The sequence below is a fragment of the Cryptomeria japonica genome, chromosome 8 (assembly GCF_030272615.1).
Source record: "Cryptomeria japonica chromosome 8, Sugi_1.0, whole genome shotgun sequence".
NCBI lineage: Eukaryota > Viridiplantae > Streptophyta > Pinopsida > Cupressales > Cupressaceae > Cryptomeria > Cryptomeria japonica.
The window spans coordinates 327679257-327702903 of NC_081412.1; the positions used below are offsets into that span (position 1 = coordinate 327679257).

Consider the following 23647-nt stretch of genomic DNA (forward strand, 5'->3'; position numbering starts at 1 on the left):
TGGGTGTTTGGGAGGGTAAAGACACATGGTGGTATATGTTGAGTGGTTGGGAGGGTAAAGACCCACATATCAACTATCTACTTTGACATCCTAGGATGGTTTCCACCTACTCTAAAACCTTGTGGGCACTCTCTGTCTGATACTAACATATACATAACATGTGCCTCTCATGTAACCCTATGTTGGCTAGGCCCCACCATAATTAGAAGATCCTAACTACTAAAAACACTAGATTCTCCCCTAAAAGGTTGTTGAGTCATAGAAGGCCTAGCTTGATAGCCCTATAGTATCTCATACCTAAAATATCCTTGTGTCGATGATGGTCACATGTGACTGCCCTATGGCCCCTACTATGCTCTAGACCTTTGTCCCTAATATTGATACTATTGGGTTTTTCTTTGTAAATCATTTAATAAGTCTAAATTATCCTTTGAAGGATGGGGAGGCCTATGGACACTTTAGTCCCTTCATCAAGGTTACAAACTTCTCTCATGCCTCTTGTGTCCTCCCATGTACCTCCTTTTCCATAAGAGACTTTTCCATGGCAACCCTAAAGTCATTTGGATTTGCCATGTGTAGGAAAACTAAAATTTTGGGCTTTCCACCCCTAATGAAATAATTGACAATTAACTTGCCTTGAATGTAATCTACAAACTACAAGAACTCCAAAAACTAACTCTCATGTTGAGCCACTATGAAACCTTATTATGTAAATTGTGAAACTCATCTATGCATCTCCATCAAAAATATTTTGAAATAGAACACACTTTGAAGCACTCCAAAATGGTATTTGGAGAGGGTTTCCAATGTGAGTTGGTGCATTTTATCCTCCCAATACCACAAGGTGGAAGCAAGTTCTCTCAAAAATTGCATTTAAAATTATGCCTTTAGGTTGCTCATCTATAGATGCAACCCAAAGCCTAAGTCCAAGCTAAGTAACCAAGACTTATCCTCAACCCCATTTTTGGATCTTAAAAATGTAGAGGATTGGAGATGAAGCAACTCTTGAATATGATCCTTTGGCTCATGATATGTGCTTTCTATAGTCTATACCTCTTGTATTTATGCATGATGAGGCTAGGTAATGTGTATTGATCAATATTCTATCTCCTCTATGTGTATTTCCCAAATTCAAGGTGAACTCCTAATAAACTCCCAAGATGCAAGTATATGCTCCTCTACTACAAGTGGATCCTCATGGCTTGTAATATTTGAGGTCCATACTCAGGCTACTCATCTTGGTGAAAACTCTCAAAGTGATATGACCCTTCCTTCCATTTCCTACACCCTATTTTCTAACCCACACCTCATAACCTTTACCTCACTTCCTATCATTATTACCTTCCATATATCTTTCATATCCCCTATCTTAACCTCCTCCACTTTCCTACATCCTATCCTAAACCTTAACCTCATACACACTTACTTTTACTTCACCTACCTAACCCCATTCCATCCTTCACATCCTTTGATCTCCTCTCATTCACTTTCCTACCTTCCAAACCCCTAACATATCCTAACTTACTCTTTCACCATTACATCCTTCATCACTTACCTCCCTATCTTATACTAACCCACACCTCATAACCTTATACCTCTCAGCTTCTATTTTATACCACCTTCCTAATGGTACACTTATGCTCCCTTCCAAAACACCGACAAAAAATAGCACTCGATCACTAAACAGTGCTCTCACGGTTCTGCAATAGGGATTTTCTGTCACAACCATATATACCAGCATCCATAATTAGGATATATTTTACATAATGGCACTCGATCATGCAGGTTTAGTTCATCCCTCTCCTTAATTAGGATATATTTTAAATATGGAAAGTAGTGTTAATATGTTTCAGGCTTACTGTATTGTTCATTATTTAAAATGCAGTCTTTAATTAATACATGATTGTAGGATTGTTCAACGGTTTAGGTCTTGTAAGAAATTCTTCTTTTAAATCGATCATATCATATTACAAAAACCTCTCACCATCTCTAATATTGCCAATTAATTTGATAAATCTATAATAAACTTTAAATCTAAATATTTGAATATGTATAACAATGAATTTGTTGATTATACCCTACCTTTTTTCTTCAACCGGATCTTGTAATGCCCAATTTAGAGTGAAGCGATGATAATTGAAATGGTCACCCTGACAAACACATCCTTTGGCTCAAATGCGAAAGGAAAGGAAAGTGACACTACGATAGCTGACCATTCCTACATCCTATAGCGATTAAACCCACAGGGAACCTATGTTCACCTCCCTCCTTCGTGTTCATCGGGGGATGGCCCAACAATAACTTCTCGACTTACTAGACCCCCACTTGCAATTTCTTGAGTGCGTAATTGATCTAGGTTCTTTCACTGGAATCAGCATGGGAGGAACCACTTCATTCCGTGGCTGGAGCACTAGTAGTAGATAGCTAGGATAGTTGACAATTAAACCCACAGGTTCCCTGCAGAGGCGGGATTTTGTAATGGCAGAGGCAAGACGAAGAGGCGGGATTTATGAAATGACTTGGTCTTTTCTTCTTTTTTTTTAAGTAATGCCCACAGTCGTCAGAATTTTGATGAATGCGGGCACTTTTTCTAAAAAAACACAAATTTCATTGCCAATTCCTTCTCTGTCGAAACCAAATGTTGCATTATCGTCAGAATTCTGACAAAAGCAGGCATTTTTTCAAAAAAAAATAAAATTTGAACACAATATACCTTCTCCATCGAAAACCTCCATCGAAATTTTAGGCCAAATGTATTAGTGTTTGTCTTTTGTAACTCGACCCATTGAACACCAATCATCTGATTCAAAGTGTCATAATTTCTCAGACTATGCTCAATGAACGACAGTCCTTTCAAAATTACCTGACTGACTAAACTATCTACCACTTTAACTATGGCCTATGATCGTTTGACAATATCTAACTTATCAGAATTTATAAGTTCTATGATGGATACCCTGAGGATTAACTAGTGGTAAGATTTTCATTTGACCAAGTATATTGAATGAAGGAAGTAAGAGCACCCACATATTGTGCGAGAAAATGATTCTTTCTTTCTGCAGCTTTAGTTCTCCTAGATAGGACAAAAATAGAATGCTTGGCATGATAGATATCTCCCTTTGTTGTCACGAGTCCCATGTCAATTCTACTTATATTAAATTCCCCTTCTGTGATTTCTTGTTTAGTTTTGTCTACATTAGGGTCAAAAAAATTTAAAACATGGTGCTTTATTTGTGAGTCCACAATCATCCTAGCTATCCACCTTGCCTTTTTAGGTTTGGGTGTCTCTCCTAACAGGCTTGTTACTATATCAACTCTAATTTATGTGGTTGGCAAGTATTGTTTACTTTGTTTCTCAATTGCCTTACTTATTTATCCATGGAGTGGATGAAGAGTTTGATGCGCTTTTGATAGATAAAGTGTTAATGGTAGTATTAGGGTCAACATTGGATTATTAGAAGGAGGAGTATGTGGATCTACATCATCGATCAAAGAAACTAGTGGGCTCTATTCTCCTAATTGGTGAAGAAAATGGGTGTCTTCCTTACTAGAAATTATTTGCAAAGATATCCTTTTCTTTTTGGGTGGTGTTATGGTACCTGCTTCATAGATATATTTCAGCTTCTGATTCTTTTCAGGTGGGTCATTATCTCCACCGGATTGTGAATCTGCCTGAGATACACTAGTTTCTAATGTTAATTTTCCTGCCACCCTTTGAGAAGTTTGAGCAATTGTATTGGTCTCCTTGGGCATTCCTTTTTGTGACGAGGAACTAGAATGACTTTTAATTGCATAATCCAACCAGGTCTGCGACCTATCCAGAACTTGGAAAGTTTTGTATTTAATATTCATTTATTCTTCATCCTTTGACCACTAAAAATGCGGAAAGATGGAATTCTAGTATGAGTTGTCTATCAGGTCTGAACCATCATCCATAAAATTCTCTTGGATAGTAGAAATAACATTTAAATTTAACATTTGACTCAAGGTTAGCCACATAAAACCTCTCCTGAAAACTTCATTCTCATCAATACACTCTTTCCAAAAGTCTTCTAGGTTGGCAATGTGGACATAGTAAGTTTACCCATAAAAAATCTTTTTCACGTAACCCTTGTTGTCAAAATGGGTCCTCATGGGTTGAGAAAGGAAACCTAGCTCAACTAGAAGCTTGTCAGAGAACTTTGCAAATTCATTATTTTTACAAGAAAAATGAGACAAGCTCGGGGGGAAAGAATATCCATTTTTCCTCATTTCAACATATTTTATATTCACAAAGGCCATCTGACAGCACAATTTTAAGAATACAAGGTAATTAGAGGCATAACTAGGTAGTCTCAATAGGGCCGTTTCATAACCTCCAACCCTCAAGTAAGAGAAACTCATGAATTAAATATAGGAACTACCACAAATTTGGATTAGAGTCATGGCTTCCTCCGATATTATTTTCTCTGAGTTTCGCTCAATATTTCTAATGACTGTCATGAGGAAAGTGTCATAGATGTGAGAGAAATTCCTAATACATTCTCCTCTCTGTAACTAAGGTAAAAAATTGTAAACAAGGGCGCCATCTAAAAGATTGCCAACTTGTCTCAAGCTTGGCCAAGAAGTTCTCTCAGTAACTATCACATACAAAAGCATGGAGCACAAATGAAATTTCTTCCTATCATTAAAACTGATGAGTTATTCATGGAGATAATCACATATCAATCTCGCCCAATCAATCTAATTCTTATCATCATAGACACTAAGAATAAACAGACACATCCACTCTTCAAATAATTTCCTTCCTAGTCCACCAACTACTCGGCACAACACAATGATATCAGTGATATCATCCCTGAAAATATTTGTTTTTATCTGAGAGGGTAACCTAGATTTCCCAGGTCGAGGAGATTTCAACCAGGCTTGTGCAATTATGTCTAGGTACCAATTTGTTGGGTTATGGAAGTATACCCATCCTAACTGGAAAGACAAATTCATCTGCCCTTCTCTTTCAAGAATGCATAGAGAGAGAAATATTGTTTGTGTCTATTTTATCTATCAAATTTTGGTTTGCACTCTGAATTTTCTAGGAATTAGGATGGTAATGTTGTACATAGGAGACAACCAATTCAAGGCATGCAACGATAGAAGGATAACCTCCAGCCTGGGAAAGAGAAGGCTCAATGACCTTTTGCATAATGGGAGACTTCTCTAAACTATGCAACCTCTTTTGAATATCATGCATGGTAAATGGATCAACCTTTGCATCTTTAATATAGTCTAAATTATTTTCTATGGGCTGAGAGGGTTTGGGCACCATGGAAATCAAATGCAAAAGTGCTAGGGTTTCTACAGGAGAGTGAAAGCTAAAATTAGGATAGAACGGGAAAGAGCACTAAGGAAAGTAAGTGTTCATGAATGCCAAATTAACAAGCTTCACCTACTTTATCAACGAGAAAATTGGAAATTTTCAACAATTTCAAGGAAAGAGATATATGAATGCTCCAACCTGAATGCCCCTTCAAATATTTCAGAAGTCTCAAATGCAAAAGGCATGAGCAAGGTTGACAGATATATTAAAACCTAGAGAAATTAATTCTTTTGTTTTGGTGACTGTTGTACTTCTTTGGAATTTGAAACAAAAATTTCATTAATTCTCATTTATTGCTCATTATGGAAAATAACTTTTGCTAACACCACAATGCGGTTCATTGACCTCGGAGTTGCTACCATCAGAGCATTAGCTAGTCACGTCCTTTAAGAACTACGAAACAAAAGAAATGTGTGTGCTGAAAAATTCCTATCGTGTGATCGATCGATATGTGACTCGTGAGGGACCCACTGATGTTGTATTATCCTGGTTTGAAGTATAGGATGAAAAAAGACTCAACAATGATGAGAGATAGTGATTTAACTTCCATTAAATAACGATAAATCAGAAAGGTAAGGTGGGGCTCCTTTTGGATGTAATCGAGACTCAATGCTTAGAGGGACAAATGATTATTAGTCGATCAAGGGTTTTGAGAACTACAACAGATAAAGGACTTCTATGATGAAGTGAAATTCATAACATAAATCACCAATTGTTTCAATGTACAGGGTGAGTAACAACTGGCTCTGATAGGGGACAAGGACTAGGGGGACGCAAAGAACCTAGACTAGCATGGCATACTGTCATGCCCAAACTTTTGGGCACGAACGGAATATTTTTTTTCTTTAAATAACAACCTAATAACATTAAATTTGCTAACATGAAACGCACTAACAAGTTTTGTCTTAACTATGTTTTGAGTTAACTCTAACCACTAACTCAAGTAAGTGAAAATAATTTAAATTAAATACAGAATATTAACCCTCCAAAGAATTTATTATTATCTCATCGATTAATAAATAATAAATTCATTTAAGCAAAAACCCCTAAATTAATTGACAAGAGATATTATTACTCTCAATTAATCTTTTTAATTATAATAGAAATTAGTTAAATTAACTCTAGCAATTGGATTTTTAAATCCCATGAATTATTTTAACAATAATTATAAAGTGTCTAAAATTTGACTAAAGGGCTAAATAAATCCAGAATAAAATTTGCCCTATAAAGTTTTAATCTCGACAAGCCTAAATTTAGGTGAACTAAAACAAAATAATCCCCTACAGCCAAATTAACCTACAAAGTCATTATAAATTCCCTAAAAGATTAAACTCCAAAATAATTTTAAAAATGAAAAACATCATATTTAAATGTTTATATAGCATATATATAAAATATGAATGTTTAAATATAATAATTAAACTCAAGATAAATTTATACATTCATAAATTAAACTATATATATATATATATATATATCATTAAACAATATATATATATATATATATATATATCATTAAACAATATATATATATATATCATTAAACACATATATATTTATATAAGAGGATATTTATTTTCTAAACAACCATTATTATAAAAATACCCCATGTAACCTAACTAAACAATGATAACCTAATTTTTTTTGTATAAACTTAACCCTTCATTTATTTATTTTTTATTATTTTTCATGCTACCCTAACCCGAACCGGGTTAGGGTTTTATATTTTCTTTTGTGCAGGGAGGAGGGTCGAATTTGCCAAGGCGGACGAGGAGAGGCCGCATGGGGGGGTTTTGTGTTGCAGGTGGTGGCGATGGGGTGGAGGTCATGAGGGGCTCCCCGCAGGGACGGCCGCAACCGTACCCGTGGGTCACGACCCACAGAGGCAGCCTTGCCCACCGCTGTGGGACGCGGCCCACAGTCCGATTGCGCCACCACTGTGGGGCGCTGCCCACAGGGGGGGCAAAGCCTCCCCGACTGTGGGTTGTAGCCCACAGAGGCAGCTGTGGCCACCGCTGGGGGGTTGTCGCCCATAGCACGAGGGGGCCGAGGCTCCTTGAAAAAAAACCAATGTCATTTTTTTTTTAAATTATATTTTTTTTTATAAAATAAATAAATACATATATATATTTATATATATATGGTTATATTCACATTATATATATACAAATATATATATATATGGCTACATTCACATATATATATATATATATATATATATATATATATATATATAATTTGAAACTATTTGCTTTGCTTCCTAAAATTATGCAAAAATTAACCAAGCATGGACATCATGAAAATAGGGCAAATTTCTTTTATTTACTTTAACCATTCTGTTTACATTTATTTTTTCTAAAATCACTTAAAGCAGATTTTCAAAACTAATAGATTTAAATAAAGCATTTCTTATTCTATTGACAATCTATTTGCTAATTTTAGAGATGGATTACTAATTCTAGATTTATTTACTGCCAATAAAAAAAGTGACAGAAATTAATAATTTTTAACAGCAACTATATTAGACTAGAATCATTTAAATTAACCTTAGAGATAGACATGATAAATCTATTAAACTAGGATTAGTATTTGGGAATAAATAATTAGGACTAATGCTTAATTTTCTCTTACTAACATGCAAGCTTTCTACTTTACTCATTTCCATTATTTCAATAGCTATAGGAACATATTTCCAAATATAAACATTTCATTTTTGCAATAATAACTTAAATAGAAAAATATTTTTTTTTGATAAAACAAGAAATAGAAAACTGTTATCATTTCCAAAATAGTAACTTTTACAAAGGGGAAGAAAACCCCACTTAGCCTCTCTTTACTATCAAAGGAGGCTCAAACAAAAAAAATACATTTCTTTTCAAAATAAATACAACATGCAACCTTTCATTTACATTTCTGCAACTAAAATATAGCATTCCATTCCTTAATCTTTTTCTGCAAATCAAGTAAAACCAATAACTCCTAGCTTGTCTTTTTCTTTTCTTTCCAAGTAAACCTACAAATAAATCATAAGGCTTTGACCATGGAGTGCTCACCTCCCAGCCTAGGCTTACTAGAAGCCACCCCCAAGCTTTGAGAACCAAGCCCTAGACAGGTTACACACATGCAAACACAACAAGCAAGGGAAAAACACACAACAACACTTTCCCAACCAAGGCTACACTTCATCACAAAATGTGATGTTTTTACATGGGTGGTAGTGGACCAAATACCCTGAGGAGACTGCAAGAATGGTAGATCACAAAACCACCTCATGGCAAACAAAGATATATCATAAGTTCATTAACCCCACATCCTTATGCCCCCCCAAGGCATTCATGCCATACTTTCCCTCCTTATGACCCCAAATGCATAAACTAGGCCATGCAGCAAGGGTCACATATACACCCCTTGAGATCACTCTCATAATGAGAGCCTCTCACTTGAGGGTTGTCAAACTCCTACCACCCACAAGACCATCCTACTCTCCCAAGAGTAGAAGGCCTTGGTTACTCCCAAATCATAGGAAATCTATAAAAGAATAAAAGATAGGTCGCATAATAATTTTCACAAAAGAAAATACAACAAAACAAATTTTACATACAACAATATTTCCAACATAAACATGCAACGTAAAAAGAAACAAAAGGAGAAGATGAACCAACCTTCAATCTACCCAAAGGTTTGCTAGAACTAGTTTGAGGATGAGTAGCCCAATTCCACAAATCCTTTCCTCTACACTTAGCCAAAATTCTATCCCAAAACTATTCTTTTCAAAATTGCATGATCTCCAAAAATGGAGAGTGGGTGATTACCCACAAAATCTCTAATCCTTGCCTAAAAAGACCTCAGTGAGAGTTCTCATGGGTTTCTAAAACTGAAAAAAGGAAAAAGTAAGAGAAAGTGGAAAAATGATCTCACATCAAAAAGGAAGGTTATCTAACCTAGATGGCACCTTCTAATTTGAATTTTCGCTCACCTTAGGAAACCCACTTTTTGAGGTGACTAAACAGTCACATGGGAGTAGTTACATGCCTAAAAATACTCCTAACCCATAGGTATACCTTATGAACTTTAGGAAACACCTTTAAACTACCCCTAGGAGTCCATTTGACCCCTTATGAACCCATATGAAGTTAACTTTCGGGTCAAACCTGAGTTGACCACTCCAAAGACTCTCTACCCAAGGAAAATTTAGAACCACATTCAAATGTTTGAAAAATCTATGGTTGAAACAACTCCCTCCAAGAGACAAGTCAAAAATCAAGACATAAATCAACAAATGTGTCAAGTGACACAATAAAATACTTTACAAAATTACACATGAAATTTGTCTCTTGTTGGATTTACACAAATTAATAATTTTAATTTAACACACATGCAACATTTACTTTCACAAATAAAACACGATACATACGGGGTGTTGTCTCTCCAAATAGACAACCCCTGGCTTTACGAAAGTACATAGGTCTAGGTTTGGTTCTCCATAATATTTCCATGGTCGCATGGATAATTTTCCTGTGCATCTCAATTACACATTAGTAATTCCAAATAACCTCATATAATATTTAAACACATGAATAAGAATACACGTCAAACACTCTGTATACAATTGACATTTAAACAAAATCAATATATCTTGTATCAAAATAAATCCACATAAGTAATTATCATAATCCTCATAATTTTTCTCCATACATAAAGCATGCATCCTATTTCTATTATCATAGTAAAGTCCTGCAAATCCAATAATGACATACATCATCCCAAATTTATCCTATTCTAGAATCATATAAATTTCTATATCTATAATGCATAGAAATGAAGCATTAATATAAATCAATGTTATCCAAATCATGGAATCATATAAGTTCTAAATCAATTATGCATAAAAATAAGGCATCCATAATAGTCTCAACATGAAAATCACTGAAATTCTAGGATGAGTCGGGGTAGGGCCTCACACATACAACCTTATTTCTAAGGGCTACAAAGTCACAACAAAAATGGGACTTAAACTACCAAAAAACAAGAACTATAATACAAGAACTTGGTGCTTCAAAAAAAAGTTGTAGAGTTTCAAATCTTGCCCATTGTAGGCAAGAGGTAATTGCATGCCATCAAAATATGCCAGGTAGAAATGATTTTATCCAGCCATCTTCCTGATCACAAATAGGCCTATCCATAAAGAACCAAACTTCTTGTGTGCACCTTTATGTTTTCTCTAATGGTCCCAAAGAAAAACAGAATCTCCTACAACAAATTCCCTTCTTTTGTTTTTTTTATCAAACACCTTCTTCACCATTTCTTGATGTTTTTCTATTCTGTCAACTGTATCATATCTTTGTTCTTCTAATTTGCTCACATATGTATTCCTCTTTTCTAAAGAATACTAGAAATATTCATCTTCAACACTTTTTTTGAGTTTTGATGCTAATATTTCCAACGAGAGGGTCAAATCACTCTCAGCCCCATAAACCAATTGAGAAAGGAGACATTCCTATGGCTCATTTGTATGAAGTCCTATCGGCCCATAGAGCATGATACAAGCTTTTATGTCAATTCCTCTTATTATGGTCTACCAATTTCTTTATAATAGTGATGAGATTTTTGTTGCTTGATTATGCTTGCCCATTTTCTTGTGGATAGTAATCTAAATATGGAGCAAGTTTAATCCCATAATTATAACAGAACATGGTTAACTCAAAAGATGAGAAACTAGTGGCATTATCAGCTATAATTTTCTTAGGAACACCAAATCTAGACAAGCTATTTTCTTCAAGGAATTTGATAACTACTCTGGAAGTAGTATACTTGACAAAAACAACTTCTACCCATTTAGTAGAGTAATCTATAGCCATGAGAATGTGAGTATTTTGGGCACTTGAGTTTAGATTAATTGGCCCTATGAAATCCAAACCCCACTATTGGAAAGGCTCTTCAATAACCACTGTTCTTAAAGGTAGAGTAGTAACTAAGGTCTACCAATAAATTTAAGACTTTTTCACATTTTTCTACCCAATCATATGCACCTTTAAAAAATCCAAACCAATAAAAACCCTCTCTCATAATTCTATAAGATGTTACAAAGGCTGAGAGGTGCCCACCACAAACTTCTTCATGAAGGGTTTCCAACAATTTGTTTTGTTTCTCTTTATCTACACACCTCAAAAAGTTACCATCTACACCCTTCTTGTATAGATTCCCTTCCCACAAGATATATTTAGTTGCTCTCAGTTTCAAATTTCTCTTATACTTGGGTGACATCATAGCAGGGCATTCTCCATAAGTTAGGCAATATGTGACATCTTTAAACCAATCATCAAGAGTATTGGTGAACAACACCAGCAAGAGATCATCTTGTTGCTCTAGTTTGTTTTCATTTATCATGGTACATAGGACCTTTCCTCTAACCAAGGTGTTTGGTTTAATATCAACATCATACTCTTGAACCTTTTCAATACAAGCACCCCTCTTATTCACATCAATATCTTGTTTAGTCAAAATACTCTTAAAAACAGAATTAGGAACAAAAAATTTCAAATGGGAATGAAAAATGTAGAACCTAAACTTATTCAAACCTTTGATAATAGAAAAATCATACTTTTCAGTCTATGTATATTTCAATTCATGTTTCTTTAAGGGTTGACTCATAAAAGCTATGGGTTCTTCCATACCTTGATCATCTTTCTACAGCAAGAAAGTAGATAAAGTATGCTTTGAGGTATAACTATAGATGATAAATTATTTTTGAAAATTTGGGTGTATCAAAGTGGGAGTATTGGCTATAGCTACCTTTATGTCTTCAAAAGCCTTCTTCCCCTCTGAGTTCCATTTAAAAGTTGGTTGGCTTTTCAACATTTCCATAATATGCCTTGTCAACTCAGCAAAATATGGTACAAATATCCTCAGAAAATTCACCTAGCCAAAAAAAGATCCAGTTGCATCTAAGGAAGAGGGGAGACTCAATTGATAGATTTCTTTGACTCTCTCAGGATCAATCCTAATTCCATCTTTCAAAAAAATGTGTCCCAAAAGCTTTCCTTCTATGACCGCAAATATAGATTTTTTAGGGTTTAGAGAAATGTTGAAATCCCTACATCTTTGTAATACTTTCTCTAAATCTTGGAAATGGTTTATTCTCATTTTTTGAGAAAATAGTCAAGTCATTGAGATAATTGACAATGATTTTATTCTTTTCATCACCAAAAGTTAAGTCCATTGCCCTCTAAAAAGTGGCTCCAACATTAATAAGGTCGAAAGGTATCCTGTTATAAGCAAAGACACCCACAGGGGTAGTGAAGGCAGTCTTGTGTTGATCTTCTGGGGCTACTTCTATCTGGTTATACCTAAAGAAATTATCCAACATGATCATTTATGATCCTGACATTGTCAGTAGAATATGGTCCATCACAAGTATTGGATAATTGTCCTTAAGAGAAGCTTGGTTTAGGTTTCGAAAGTCTACAAAAATTATTATTTCTCTATTCTTCTTTCTTACAAGTACAATATTAGTGACCCATGTGGTGTGATGAATAGGATATATTATCCTTGCTTTCAACATCTTGTCAATTTCACTGAGAATAGCATCAAAAACTTTGGGATTGAAGGTTCTTTGTTTTTGCCTGAATGGGACAGCTCCTGGTTCAAGAGAAATATGGTGTATTTTTTCATTCCTGAACCTTTTGAGATCAGCATAACACCATGCAAAGAAACTGCGTATCTGATTAGTAGGGAAATCAATTTCTTCTTTTCTTTAGGCATACAATATTTCCCTATATAGACCATTTTTTATCTTCTTCTATACCTATATTCACCAGTTCATACTCGGTCGATGTTAAGTTGGGGTCAAACTTCTTTCATTTGATATATTGATTGTGCATCAAAGTCTTCAATGCAATCCCAGACTCTTCCAATAATGATTTAATCTTCCATTTTTCACAAGATATTGGCCTCAAATTAGCCTTAGCAGAAGTTGGCCATCTCCTTTCACTCTTAATTGCTTAACTCCCATTTCTTTGGTAGTAGTTAGGCCTAATAATAAAGCCTCATATTCAGCAGTATTATTGGTATTTTCAAATTCTAGCTTATAAGCTAGAGGAAACTAATAGCCATTTGGATCAATGAGGACCACTCCAGCACTAGATCCTGAAGAAGAATATGTACCATCAAATTCCATAGTCCAAAGTCCTTCTTTTAATTCATAAGAAACAAAATAATCACTCAAACCTTCGGAAGAACTGCACATATAGGTGTCAGGACTAGTTTCCACACGCAAGACTTCCGACATTCGATCATCTGACTTTATCAAACTAAATTTGGCCTTAGGCTTAGGTTCTAATCTAACTTTCTTACCATTCACTGGTATAGTAGAAAAAGACCAATCCTTCTAAATGTCTACTCCTAGGTCTTTACAGAAAATTTAACTCAAAAGCATTCTATAACTTGTTTCCAGATGCAAGACTTCTGACATTGGATCATCTAACTTTATCACACTAAATTTGGCCTTAGGCTCAGGTTCTAATCTAACTTTCTTACCATTCACTGGTATAGTAGAAAAAGACCAATCCTTCTGAATGTCTTCTCCCGGGTCTTTACAGAAACTTTAACTCAAAAGAATTCTATAACTTGTTGGGATGTCTACAACTAAAATGGTAAGCTTGAGTCTCTTAGAAGGATAAGAAGCCAAAGTTACTTGAGAATCTTTGACTTGACCTAATATGGGGACTTGGGAAGAATCCATTGAAAAAAATCAGCCACTAGTGGAAGTAAGGGTCAAGCCTAGAGCCTTAGCCACTTGAGATGGTATCACATTGTCAGAGGCTCCAGAGTCAATCACACAATTACTTAATTTGAAACTTGCAATGAATAAAGACACATAGAACAATTCAGACTTCAAGAAAGGATTCATTGGGTCTGGAGGTTTTAATTCTTGAGAGGAATTGAGGCAACTAGGATCAATGTGGGCCAAGGGATTATCTTTAGTAACATGAGAAGTCATATATTGTATGGAGGACTCAGGTCTAATGAACTTAACAAGTCGGTCTAGTTCGAAAGGATTTAGTCTAAGTTATTCAGCTGGAGTAATTTGTATCTTTGTGTTCTTGCATGACTTAATTATATCAAATGAACTGGGAAAAATTTCATTTGTAGTAGCAGAAGGTACCTCAACAGGTTTCTTAGTTTGACCTATTTCTAGCTGCTTAGAATTGGATGAAGAGCCTCTAATCATAATATACTTAGGATGTGAGGTAGTATTATCATTATTGGGCTTGTCTTTTGAATCCTTCTTTTGTGCATATTGACTTCTAGTGAGTACAATGCAATTTGTATTATCTATCTTTGTGAACAAGTCTTCTCCTTCAGCATTAGATTCATATTCAAGGAAATTTATATTGGCTTCCCCTGAAGGGGTAGGTTCTTTAACTTGATACTCTTCTTTCTTATTTGTGGTAATCATCTATATGGATCTACTAATCTCCAGATAGGATGCACCATCATGATCCCATTAAATATCATTTGATTCCTTTTGCTTGAAGGAGGACCTTCTAAGGCTAGTCTCTGAGATGGACCAACTATGCTTAATGGCTTAGTAGATGATCTTGGTCCATCTTGATAAAAGGGTTGTTGAGACCCCTTAAGCATATGTCTCTTGAGGGTGATAATGTCATTGGCTAACCTCTGGATTACTGGGTTAATAGAATTGACCTCCTATGCCTTACTAGTTTGTACTTCTCTCTTCCATTTCCTAGAAGTGATTAGGTCATATTTTATTGAAACGGTCATATGTTGGGTCACTGCCAAGTCATCTTGTGGGTTCCTCATGAGGAGAAAACTAACTTCAGAGGGTATTAGTGAATAAATATCTCAACAACATGTCATTTGGTGTTGTGTTAGTTGGTATTCAACTCACCAACTTGTTGAACTTGGCTACAAAATCCCTCATAGACTCATGCATTTCTTTCTTCATAGAAAATGATTGGTCTACCAATACATAATCATTTTCAGCAGTTTTAAACCTATCTTCAAACTTAATCTTCATAGTATTCCAATTATCAATCACTCCATTGGGTAAATGATAAAATCAATCTGCTATTTTTGTCAAAGATTCAACAAAAATCATGACTGCAACATCTTCATGTTGAATTCCTAAGATCAAGAAAGATCCAAAGATGGCATGCATATGTTCATTTGGTGTGACTTTCCAATCACCTTTTAACTTAGGTATGATCTTTCCGGATCCCTTAGGAAGGTCATGCAAGGGCCATCTTAAGCTGAGTGGACCAATTATTGCACCCCATAGGACTACCATGTTTGCAGGCTGAACAATGGGGAAATTGGTTGTGTGGGTAAGGCAGTTCATGCTAAATTCATGACTTGACAAGAATTACTCGATGATGGAATTTTAGGACGAGGAGGGGAAGTGTAAGGAAGTTAAGTAGCGGAACAACTTCCTAAACTAACCTTGAGAGGAGGGTAATGCAAAAACTTTTACATATCATTACAACAATTATAGAAACTTAACAGAATCAACATAATATCACGCATACCACAACATAGAAACACAGTGATTTACATGGGAAAAACCCTTTTGGGAGAAAAACCCCACACTCCAAAAGCCACCCAATATATTATTCAGCAATCAACAAAAGATTACAATATACTTGCAGAGCAAGCTCTTCACAGGAGTACCACTAATCAAAGATTCAGAGGTAACTCAATAGCCATAAGACTCTTACACACAACCTCTATCTCATGCACCTCATATATAGGAGATACAATACAAGAAACCATCAAATGGTATTACAAAACCATGGGCTAAAAACACCCAATAAAGTGGAGCCAACCTTTTTGTTGGGACCCTAAATTTTTGGCAAAATTTAGTGTTTTCTAAAATGAAAAACATTGACAGTCCTTCAAATAGCCACTCTATGCACGTGCCATCACTAATTTTTTGTATTTGATTGACCAGGGAGGGCACTTTCATAGAGTTACTGAAGTCCTCCTTACTGACATCAAGCTTTTTCAATTTATGGATATTGGCTTGATAAGAATGGTTTATTTGATAAGGTTATTATTGTTACAAGTTCATTAATGAAAGACATGAATAGCAAGCCATATTTAATGCCAATACCTAAGTTTATGATAGTAACACACATGACCTAGCTTTATTTCAAAGCTTGATGATGCACACAATGGTGGATGTTCTAATATTGATGATTTATATCAATAGTATGATTTAAATTTACCAAGGCTATTAAGTGGTGGATTATATGTTTAGACTGTATGTGGGTTAAAATGTGGCTCCCACCAGGGTAGAGCCCAGCATACAGTTCCCATAAGGGGACCCGACCTTCATCACCAAGTTACAAACCCTAAGATATAAAATGGCTTGTTATTTAAATCTTAATGATTTGAATAATAATGCTTCTAATGGTTTACATTATATTTTTGGAGAAAATAATACCCAAGTGAAAACAAAATTTATATAATTTTTACATATATAACAAAATTTAAATCAATCAAAATTATTTAAATTAACCATTATGAGTGTTATCAAAAACAAGTTATATATAGAATATAAATAGTTTAGTGGTAAAATAAAAACCATTAAAATGGTTTGTATAAGTAACAAGTAAAAAATGGTGGGCCCCAATTTTGATGTCTCATTGATTAAAATAATGGTGGTGGCCAAATATATAATATTTAAAAAGAGGTTCTCATTTAAATCATTGTAACCCCCAAAAAATTCTAGAAATGAATTATCTTCATTTTAGGCAAGACAAAGGTTATCTCCAGAAAGGAAAAAAGCTTCCCCGAAATATAATGTTACACCGAAAAAGTTGAAATCACCTTAATTCAATAATAAAGCTAAATACGATGGACCCCCAACTTTTTCTACATAGCAAGGGATATCTATGTGATCAGAAAGGGGTTTCACCAAAAGAAGAAGCTACACGGAAAAGAATTTTAAAGCAATAGAAACTTTCAAGTACACATAATTAACAATCACTATCAGCATTCCTTAAATACGTACCTGCAAACCAAATTTAGGGTGACAGTGTGTGCAATAGAATTGTCTGCTACTTCACAATTTCAAAATATTCAAATTGAGTGTGATGATACTGTCTTTGATGCTTATGTGATGGGAAGAGAAGATGCACCTAGGATCATGGTGTTGCAGGATTGGTGGGGAGTTGACTATGAGATTAAGAATCATGTAGCTAATATAGCTAAAATGGATTCTGGTTATAAGACACTCATTCTTGATTTGTATCATGGGAAAGTTGGTTTGGATGTTGTAGAAAAAATACATTTAATAGATGTCCTTGATTGGATAGGTGTTGTTAAATATTATAAAGGCATCTACGAAGTGCTTGAAGGAAAATGGTTCAAAAAAGGCTGGGGTGACAAGTTTTTGCATGGGTGGTGATTTATCTATTGCAAGTGTCATGTTAGTTCCAGAAGCTGATTATGTTGTTGCATTCTATGGTGTTCATATTGTCATGAAGGATTGTACCTGTTATGCTAAGTGCATAACCAAACAATCCTGTGAAACATGGAAACACCTTCGAGCCTATGGGTTGCTCAAGTTGAAGGTGAATCTTCGGATACCAGACCATCTTCCTATCTTGATGGATCTCCTACACTAACTTCTTGTGGGAAAAGGGGCAAAAAGCTTGCATGTAATAAAAAACCTATCCTAATGGAGGTGATACACCAAAATTATTGAGTTTTAAAATACTGCACTAAAAATATAACAGTTGCAATACTCAATGAAACACTTCACAAATCAATTAGACCACCTAATTCATAAACAATTTGTGAAAAGGTTCAAAGCTATCCAACTTTTGCATGTAGGAAAAGTGAATTTTTACAACATGCAAGGAGTTGAAAAACCAGGTGAACACAACCCACAATTTGAATCATTGTGAAATTATCACACTTCTGCAAAGAAAAAAGTGTGATGGAGAAAAGGATTGTAAAAATCACAATAACTTATCAAAACACTCACCTGACAATGAGAAAGCAAGAAATACTGAAAAGGAAATAACTCTGTATTGTGAAACTGAATGAAATATAACTCTTTTACAATAAATGAAAAACTATTAAGTGTTGAGATACAATGCTTTTTGTTGTATGTGTAAGAAAAAAGAAAAAACCGGGGGGGGGGGAAGGAGGAGAAATGAATATATAGAGCCCATCATGTACATCTCCTTCACAAACTCTAATAGAAAAATCTGCATGAGAAAAACTCTTGGGCGAATTTGCCCAAAAAACTAAAAAAACTCGTGCCAAAATATATCAAAAATAGTCATTGATGCTAAAAAATGGCCTCCAACTAATGCTGCATGAAAAAGACACTTTGTGCCTAATGTAAAATTGTCTACCAAAAATAGCTCCCCTAAAAATAACTATGTTATCTGAAAATCTTGCGTGCCCTCTAAAGTTGTTGTCCATTGATGATCTCTATCTTTAGCATGCGTCCATGGTAGCAAGATTTTAGAATAAATATTAAGATTAGCCAAAAAGACTTCCCTTTAATCTTTATTATGTAGTTGCATGATAGTCTTCCCTAAATGCATTCATGTAATAAATATTAAGGAGATTTATAACTTATCTACCTTTAATATTTATTTTATAATTTGTTGATTATGAATACATGTTGAAGATAGAAAAATAATCTCCCATGCGTAAATACCATCTTAATTATTTTATTTATAAAAATAGAAGTATTTGAAATAAAGATTGAAATAATCTTTATATTGCCCTTTTTTTATACTTCTATAAATATAAATAAAATAATAGCAAATTATTATTATTATACTTAATATATTAATAATGGTATGTATGCTTTTATTTTATTAAATACCATTATTAATATACTAATTATATTAATAATAATAAAAAATAACATGACATCAAGTCTTTAAAAGACTTTTAGGGTTTTTAAGCCTCCCACAACTATCACATTACATGCATTGGTTTTGCTTTTCATAAAAATAAATAAAAGAAATAAAGAGCATTTGATAACCTTGGGGCATGCAACAAAAGAAGAAAACCCTTAAAATACTTCCACTCATTCCTTATGCTTCTCGAGGAAGACGACACTTTGTACTTTCTTGAATTTGAACTAGGGCTTCTACAGGAGCTTGAACTGGTATCAAACAGGCTTTCAATTGGGGTTTCTTTTGCTTGGTATGTAGATGCTTTCTATGGTATTTGATCTATCATTTAATCTCTTGCAAAATAATTTGTTGTAAAAACTTTGTCTTGAACCATTGCATGCTATAAGGTTTTTGGCATTTATTCTTTATACATGCCTTCTTTGTAAGTGATTTCGGTTGTATAACTTCTTTATTTGTGCGACCTTGCAATAATTTTAATGTTTTCCTTGGACTGCACCTTCATGTTGAATGTGACTCTATTTTGGTCTTTGTTGACTTTTAGTTGTCTTCTTCACTATGGTTTGTGAGATTAATGCTCTATACGAGGACTGTCATTATTTTTTTCAAAAATTGTCTTATAATGTCAAGTCTTTCCTTGATAGAATCCTATCATTGAATATAATTAAGTTTGAAATATCTTATTTCATGTTTGATGTTGTCTTCTATGGCTTTCTTAACTGCACTAAAGCTTTACATTGATACAGCTAAGGTTGTTCTTTGATAGTTCTTGGCTGCTAAACTTATCATTGTTATTAGGGCAGTGAACTGCAAATATATATCCATTATGTTGCTAACGTTGAAAATCTCTTTTGTTACTATGAATATTGCTATAGAAATATGGCCTCTATTATGACTAGAATAGTCCATTGCTTCTCAATGTGTGGTTTCATTTTTCAGTTTTATGCTGATCATTATGCTTATTGAAAGGCATCACTGTGCTTTTATATCCCTACATTCATTGTGATCTTTTATGTTGAAAAATATAGATATTTGATCATTGGTTGTGATAACACTGTCATGGGTGCATTGGTTGCCTTAACCCTTTGCTTAGATTTAGGACAACAATCTCGAGGTTTTATAAAATAATGCTCTAATGATCTATAGCTGCTATGACACCAAAATATGACTCTATTTTGGGCTTGATCTCAATCTCTGCAAGTATGAGAATACTCCTTCCTCTATATAAATGCTTAGTCAGACCTATTCTTAGTGCCATTGTACTTTAATACTACAACAAGTCTCTTCTTAGATCATTATCAAATTTTCTTTTGAAGATATAACTATTAATATCAGTGTGGTGAGCCTTTTGGCCTTATTCATCATGCAGAAACCTATCTTACTACTTTCACTGTTCAATGAGGCTCGTATGCCTCTGTGACTATTTGGAAATGCTATGTGCTGTCAGATTTATACATTTGCACATTATTGATAAGAAAATACAAATCTTTGTTGTTTACTCTCTTTCATTAAATTCATGATCCTTTTAATATCTCAGACCCTTTGACATCTTTGAGCTATTAAGGTCTTTGATTCACATATCTTCTCATAGTTTATTAGTTGTTCATGCTCACTTCTTTTCTTAATGTATCTTCTGACAGCAACTATAAATGTTTTAGAGCAACTCTTTTGTTGTAGATTCTAAAAAAAAATGTTTCTTTTTCTGATAAATGTATCTTGTAATATACAAGCTGGGTTTGCACCAAACTTATTGTATTATTTTCCATGAGTTTTTCTATATTATGTAAAAAATCAGAAAAATTAGGTTTTGGGTTTCTTAGAAATGATGGAAACAATATGACTGTATTTTTGACAATATTGTGCATTTGTTCATTTGAAAAATGCTACCTCTCTTCTTTGTGTTGACAATACACTTGGATTTTCCCCTTGAAAATATGTATGTACAATCTATGATTTGTCTTTCTTTATCTTTTAAGATTATTGACCCTATGGATGGCATTTCTTTTACATTTCATTTTTGCTAGGAATGTTAACTACTCCATGATAATGTAATTGCTTCTATAAAGCTGTTCTAAAATTGTAGTCATTGGGATATAACAATCCCTTATTATTGTCTTATTTAGCTGAGATCTCCACCTTTTTTTTTATTTTGACTCTTTAATGATGGTTATGAGAGCTTTACTACTATAACTATTGATACACATATGACTCATTATAGTTGTTGTTGTGACTTTGGTTGGTAATCATGAACTCATGGCATTGATCAATACCTTCACATGACTGATCTGAATATCACCCTTGTGATACTGAGTCAGTTACATACTCATTATATGATAGCTATATAGGTGCCTTTAATACTCTTTTTTTTGCCCCTAAACTCAGAAAGACTTCTTCTATTATGAGACTCTACCAGGGGTTGTCCAACCTTTTAGCCTATCAGTATGGTTTCACTAGACATTGTCGTATCATTTATGATAGTGATCTCATTGGTTCATTGTTATGGATGGCAGGCCTCTATTCTCTAAAGTCTTACTAACACACTAGCATGTTGGGCTCAACCCTTGTGAGAGCCTCATTTTACAACACATGCTTACAATGTACTATGCATTTGTACCTACACATGAAACAAACATGTTAAATAAAATGTGATACTTGTTGTTTTCTCATGGCATTTTCTCTATATTGACTCTTTTCCTTTGATTATGATCTGATTTCTTTCTATTTTATAGTCTGATATATATGTCTATGAGTAGATTGTTAGAATATTAATGATCCTGAGCTCTAACACATCTATTCTACACCTTGCAGGTACTGATGAGAGATTGGAATGATGAAGAAACGAGGATGCAACTTCAACAAACCAACAATTTTCCATTCAAAGGCAATGACGAATCCTTTCTCTTCTCCCTATTCTTCGTATACATATGTTTATCATTCTACTTTCTGCACCTTCCTCAATCATACCCATTTATGTTATGAAAACACCTTTCATGCAATCCTTTGTAAATTCTTTGAAAATCATTGCATAATGAATAAAACCTTCATATTTTGGCCAAACTTATAAAATGAGGAAATTTTGAAAATATTTTTGTGTACCTACCTTTAGTTTCATGTGTAAAACCTATAATAGGTCACTAAATTTAGCTGGTGCAAAATTTAGGTAACAGTTCCTTCTTCAAAACTAGTAGATCCATCCTTAGCAAAGTCACACGTGTAGGATCATTTTGGAGAATATGATACCTTTTTTGTATTCTCAGATGTGACAGCAGCCAAGTCTCTTGAGGAGAAGCTCAAGGTATCAGTAGTTTCCCATGAGGTATATATTTACCCTGGTAAGGGTCATGCATTTATGAATTCTTCTCCTAAGACCTGTCAAGAGTGAACATGCTGAAAAGGCATAAATACAAATTCCACAATCACTTCCAGCATTCCCTTCGTGAATGTGGAAGCATAAAAAGATGTTTGAAAATTGGTAAAATAATTTGCCTCGGGGTAATGTGCTCTCGTGAAGTGAAAAGGTTGTAGAATGCATACAATAATTTTGTAAGGGAGCTCTCTAAAATATTTGAATTAATGAAGCTCTCTAGGACACATACTAATATTGTGAGCTATGTTTGCACTCTGGTTGCATGCAACAACATAGGTAGAAATAATTAGGGCTATATGCCCTTCGATCAGAGGACTAATCTATATTGCATTACATATATTTTTATCTGCACAATAGTATTCAACAATGGGACATTGATGAAAAATAAGACTTTATCGATATTCTGGCTGGAAACCTACATGTGTACATTGTTGGCAAATGCACCATCCAATGAGAAATTGTAGGTGATTGAAGGTATTGTCATTGATGGCAACCTTACAATCATGTGATACCGGCAGGCAGACATAGGCACCAATACTGACAAACTCTACATTGGCATACAGATCACCGACACCAAAAAGAAGATTACCGACACCCTGGCCGACAGGAATTTTGTATAAATGCATTTTGTAATTAATTGTAAAATATTTTGTAAGCCGACATGGTAGATTGTAATATGAATCATATGTGTATGAAATCATTGTAGATCATTTAGGATATGAGATAATGTGAAGTATGAAAAGAAGGTAGCAGACCTAATATGCGAATTATTGGATAAGGGTTTATGTAAATTGCAGAGCTTAAACCGGTACTGAATCTGGCATAGCAGATGCTGATCTGAAGTAGTACAAGACATTGGATTAGTATAATCCATTTTTGTAAGTTAGTGTGACTTCTTTTGTAATTGAGCAGTGAGCTCTAGGCACTTGGCCTTCCTGCATGTGTAGGCCCCTATTGTAAGCAGTAATATTCTCTTATTGGCCAGTAAGTGAATATTGTGGGTCACAAATCCCACCGAGGTTT

At 34.4% G+C, this 23647-nt stretch overlaps 1 pseudogene; it reads left to right on the forward strand.

Annotated features, from left to right (window-relative positions):
- LOC131061547 (uncharacterized) overlaps positions 1–22639 on the forward strand; it is a 33680-nt pseudogene extending 11041 nt beyond the window's left edge.
- Positions 22640–23647: the final 1008 nt, after the last annotated feature.